Below are 5,765 nucleotides of genomic sequence, written 5' to 3'. Positions count from 1 at the left end.
TATTTTTTTCCATTTTATATTTTTTAAATTTTTTTTATTTCTTTTTATTTTTAGATTCCGTTTATTCCTCCGTTTGCTTACAATTACTAATTTTTTCCATTTTTATTTTTTTAAATTTTTTTTTAATTTTAGATTTTGTTCCTTCCTTTGCTTACAATTTTTATTATTTTTTTTCCTTTTTTTAATTTTTTTTTAAATTTTTTTTAATTTCAGATTTTGTTTCTTCCTTCCTTTGCTTACAATTTTTATTAATTTTTTTCCTTTTTTTTTTTTTTTTTTTTTTTGTTTTGTTTTTAGATGCTGTTTATTCCTCCGCCGGCTTACAATTTTTATTCATTTTTTTCCATTTTTATTTTTTTATTTTTTTAAAATTTTTTTTGTTTTGTTTTTAGATTTTGTTTATTCCTCCGTCGGCTTACAATTTTTATCAATTTTTTTCCATTTTTCCTTTTTTTTATTTTTTTTTAAATTTTTTTTAATTTCAGATTTTGTTTCTTCCTTCCTTTGCTTACAATTTTTATTAATTTTTTTCCTTTTTTTTATTTTTTTTTTTTTTTTTGTTTTGTTTTTAGATGATGTTTATTCCTCCGTCGGCTTACAATTTTTATTATTTTTTTCCATTTTATATTTTTTAAATTTTTTTTATTTCTTTTTATTTTTAGATTCCGTTTATTCCTCCGTTTGCTTACAATTACTAATTTTTTCCATTTTTATTTTTTTTATTTTTTTTTTAATTTCTTTTTATTTTTAGATTTTCTTTATTCCTCCGTCGGCTTACGATTTTTATTAAATTTTTTATTATTATTTTTTCAATTTCTTTTTTTATTTTTAGATTTTGTTTATTCCTCCGTTCGCTTACAATTTTTATTATTTTTTTTCCTTTTTTTTTAATTTTTTTAAAATTTTTTTTTAATTTTAGATTTTGTTTCTTCCTTCCTTTGCTTACAATTTTTATTAATTTTTTCCTTTTTTTTAATTTTTTTTTATTTTTAGATTTTGTTTATTCCTCCGTCGGCTTACAATTTTTATTCATTTTTTTCCGTTTTTTTTTTTTTTTTTAAATTTTTTTTTATTTTTAGATTTTCTTTTTTCCTCCCTTGGCTTACAATTTTTATTCCTTTTTTTCCTTTTTTCTTCCCCCCCCAGCCCCCCCCCCGCCCCCCCCGGCGACTCGCCCCCCGCGGCGAGTCTATTTTCCGCGGCGGGGCTAGACCTGGTGTTCCTTCCCGTTCACCGCGCCCCCCCCGCCCCCCCCCCCCCCCCCCCCCCCCCCGCCCCCCGCCCCGGCGACTCGCCCCCCCCGCCCCCCTATCGGTGGCGACTCTTATTTTTTTCCTTTTTTTTTTTCTTCCTTTCATTCTTTTTGTACATTTTTGTCTTGTCCTTTTTAATTCTTTTCTTCTATCGCTTTTTTTTTTTCTCGGGGGGGGGGGGGGGGGGGGGGGGGGGGCGGAGGGGTGCCGGTCGTTCCCCCCCGGGGCGGGGGGCGTCTTCTTTCTTTCAAATTTCATTCATTTATTTATTTATTTGCATACGCGTTGTTCCTCCCCGCCCCCCCCCCCCCCCCCGTCTTCTTTTTTCATTTTTTTTTTTTTTTTTATAATTTTTTAAAATGTTATTTCACTTATTTATTTAGTTTAATTTTCCCGTTTATGTGTTTATTCGTTCATTCGGGCGGGGGGGGGGGGCGCGCGTGTGTGTGTCCTGTTCCGGCGCCCCCAACCTCCCCTCCCCCCGTTCTGTCTGTCTGGTTTTATTTAGTTAGTTAGTTACTTTTCATTTGCGGGGGGGGCGGGGGTGGGCGGGTGTGCGTTGTTCCTCTCCCCTCTCCCCTCCCCCCCCGTTCTGTTCGGTTTTCTTTATTTATTTAATTAAACGGGGGGCGGGGGGGGGGGGGGGTGGGGGGGGTGGGGGGCTGGGAGCGTGCGCACGCGCGTCTGTGTATCGTTCCTCCCTCGCCCCCCCCCACCCCCCCCCCCCCCCGTTTCTTTCATTCATTCGTTCCTTCCTTCATTCGTTTATTACGTAGGGGGTGGGTGCGCGCGCGCGCGTGTTGTCGTCGTCGTCGTCGTCGTGTTGGTGTCCGTCCCCCCCCTTTTTCTCATTATTTATTCATTTAGTAGGTTTTGGGGGGGGGGGGGGGCGCGGGGGGGTGGGGGGGGTGTGTGTGCGCGCGCGTGTATTATTCCACCAACCCCCCCACCCCACCCCCACCCCCCCCCCCCCGGATTTTATATTCATTTATTCATTCGCTTATTTATTTAAAGGGGGGGGCGCGCATGGGCGCGGCCGCGTATCGTTTCTTCCCCACCCCCCATACGCTCCCCCCACCCCACCCTTACCTGTTTTGTCTCAGAATTTATTTATTTATTCATTTATGTAGTGGGGTGGGGTGGGGGGTGGTGTGCGCGTGCGTATTGCTCTCCACCCCGGGCCGCCCCCCCCCCCCCCCGTGTCTTTTTTTAAATTATTTTCTAAATTTTTAAAATTAATCAATCTATTTATTTATTTATTTATTTATTTATTTATTTATTTATTTATTTCGGGGGGGGGGGGGGGGGGGGTGTGTGTGCGCGCGCATGCCCGTGTATTTCCCCCCCCCCCCCCCGCCTTTGTATTATTTATTTATTTATTAGTTTTCGGGGGGTGGGCTGGGGGTGGGGTCGAGGGTGGCGTGCGCGTATTCCTCCACCCCGCCCCCGTCTTTTTCTTTAGTGTTATGTTTTACTTTTTTTGAAATGTATTTGTTTGTTTATTTCATCGGGGGTGGGGGGCCTGCGCGCGCATGCGTTGTTCCTCCCCGTGCCCCCCGTCTGTGCCCCCCCTCCCCCCCCCACACACCCCCACACCACACACGCCCCCCCGTCTCTGTTTTTCTCATTATTTCTTTCTTTTATTTTGTACTTCTGGGGGGTAGGGTCGGGGGGAGGTGGGGGGGGGGGTGCGCGCGCGCGCGTCGTTCCTCTCCGTCTCGCCGCGGCCTCGGCGCGTCGCCATCCTCCCCTCCCCGAGGAAGGCCCTCCGCCCCGAGCCCCCCGCCGCCCCGAGAGTCCCGCGGACAGACAGGCGGGCGCACGCCCCGCCCGCGCCCAGCCGCTGGCTGGCTCGCGTTCCTGCCTTCCTTCCTTTAATTCTTACGGGCACCGTCCGTTAGAACTCATTTGTTCCCGGGTCCGTTTCTTCCGTCCTTTCTTCGGTCGAGCGCCGCCTCTTCGTTGCCTTTCTGGCCCCGTCTGGTTCCTCGGGCGTCCCCCGGCCCCAGCCCGAGGGAGGGCGGCGGGCGACTTGAGGCGGCCCGGCGCCCCGGCTGCCTCTCCCCGGGGGGGGGGCTTCTTCTCCATCCGCCGGCCTGTGGGGCAGGATGTGGGGCAGAGGGAGGGGGTCCTCATCCCGTTAGGGGGGACTTGGGGCAGAGAAGGGGGCTGTGGGGCAGCATGTGGGGCAGAGGGAGGGGGGTGTGGTGCTGTTGGGGGGCAGGATGCGGGGCAGAGGGAGGGGGTTCTGGTGCTGTTGGGGGGCATGTGGGGCAGAGAAGGGGCCTGTGGGGCAGGATGTGGGGCAGAGGGAGGGGGTTCTCATCCCGTTATGGGGGACTTGGGGCAGAGAAGGGGGCTGTGGGGCAGCATGTGGGGCAGAGGGAGGGGGGTGTGGTGCTGTTGGGGGGGATGTGGGGCAGAGAAGGGGCCCGTGGGGCAGGATGTGGGGCAGAGGGAGGGGGTTCTGATCCCGTTACGGGGGGTGTGGGGCAGAGAAGGGGCCTGTGGGGCAGGATGTGGGGCAGAGGGAGGGGGTTCTGATCCCGTTACGGGGGATGTGGGGCAGAGAAGAGGCCTGTGGGGCAGGATGCGGGGCAGAGGGAGGGGGTTCTCATCCCGTTACGGGGGATGTGGGGCAGAGAAGGGGGCTGTGGGGCAGGATGTGGGGCAGAGGGAGGGGGTTCTCATCCCGTTACGGGGGGTGTGGGGCAGAGAAGGGGCCTGTGGGGCAGGATGTGGGGCAGAGGGAGGGGGTCCTCATCCCGTTATGGGGGACTTGGGGCAGAGAAGGGGGCTGTGGGGCAGCATGTGGGGCAGAGGGAGGGGGGTGTGGTGCTGTTGGGGGGGATGTGGGGCAGAGAAGGGGCCCGTGGGGCAGGATGTGGGGCAGAGGGAGGGGGTTCTGATCCCGTTACGGGGGCATGTGGGGCAGAGAAGGGGCCTGTGGGGCAGGATGTGGGGCAGAGGGAGGGGGTTCTGATCCCGTTACGGGGGGTGTGGGGCAGAGAAGGGGCCTGTGGGGCAGGATGTGGGGCAGAGGGAAGGGGTTCTGATCCCGTTACGGGGGATGTGGGGCAGAGAAGGGGCCTGTGGGGCAGGATGCGGGGCAGAGGGAGGGGGTTCTGGTGCCGTTGGGGGGGATGTGGGGCAGAGAAGAGGCCTGTGGGGCAGGATGCGGGGCAGAGGGAGGGGGTTCTGGTGCTGTTGGGGGGCATGTGGGGCAGAGAAGGGGCCTGTGGGGCAGGATGTGGGGCAGAGGGAGGGGGTTCTGATCCCGTTACGGGGGCATGTGGGGCAGAGAAGGGGCCTGTGGGGCAGCATGTGGGGCAGAGGGAGGGCGTTCTGATCCCGTTACGGGGGCATGTGGGGCAGAGAAGGGGCCTGTGGGGCAGGATGTGGGGCAGAGGGAGGGGGTTCTGATCCCGTTACGGGGGCATGTGGGGCAGAGAAGGGGCCTGTGGGGCAGGATGTGGGGCAGAGGGAGGGCGTTCTGATCCCGTTACGGGGGCATGTGGGGCAGAGAAGGGGCCTGTGGGGCAGGATGTGGGGCAGAGGGAGGGCGTTCTGATCCCGTTACGGGGGATGTGGGGCAGAGAAGGGGCCTGTGGGGCAGGATGCGGGGCAGAGGGAGGGGGTTCTGGTGCTGTTGGGGGGCAGGATGCGGGGCAGAGGGAGGGGGTTCTGGTGCTGTTGGGGGGCATGTGGGGCAGAGAAGGGGCCTGTGGGGCAGGATGTGGGGCAGGGGGAGGGGGTTCTCATCCCGTTATGGGGGACTTGGGGCAGAGAAGGGGGCTGTGGGGCAGGATGTGGGGCAGAGGGAGGGGGGTGTGGTGCTGTTGGGGGGGATGTGGGGCAGAGAAGGGGCCTGTGGGGCAGGATGTGGGGCAGGGGGAGGGGGTTCTCATCCCGTTATGGGGGACTTGGGGCAGAGAAGGGGGCTGTGGGGCAGGATGTGGGGCAGAGGGAGGGGGGTGTGGTGCTGTTGGGGGGGATGTGGGGCAGAGAAGGGGCCTGTGGGGCAGGATGTGGGGCAGAGGGAGGGGGTTCTCATCCCGTTACGGGGGATGTGGGGCAGAGAAGGGGCCTGTGGGGCAGGATGCGGGGCAGAGGGAGGGGGTTCTGATCCCGTTACGGGGGAATGTGGGGCAGAGAAGGGGCCTGTGGGGCAGGATGTGGGGCAGAGGGAGGGGGGTGTGGTGCTGTTGGGGGGGATGTGGGGCAGAGAAGGGGCCTGTGGGGCAGGATGTGGGGCAGAGGGAGGGGGTTCTCATCCCGTTACGGGGGATGTGGGGCAGAGAAGGGGGCTGTGGGGCAGGATGCGGGGCAGAGGGAGGGGGTTCTGATCCCGTTACGGGGGAATGTGGGGCAGAGAAGGGGCCTGTGGGGCAGGATGCGGGGCAGAGGGAGGGGGTTCTGATCCCGTTACGGGGGAATGTGGGGCAGAGAAGGGGCCTGTGGGGCAGGATGTGGGGCAGAGGGAGGGGGTTCTCATCCCGTTACAGGGGATGT

The sequence above is a fragment of the Numenius arquata genome, unplaced genomic scaffold (assembly GCF_964106895.1).
Source record: "Numenius arquata unplaced genomic scaffold, bNumArq3.hap1.1 HAP1_SCAFFOLD_357, whole genome shotgun sequence".
Taxonomy (NCBI): domain Eukaryota; kingdom Metazoa; phylum Chordata; class Aves; order Charadriiformes; family Scolopacidae; genus Numenius; species Numenius arquata.
The sequence above is the reverse complement of the archived record's forward strand: the minus strand, read 5'-3'. Positions refer to the sequence as shown.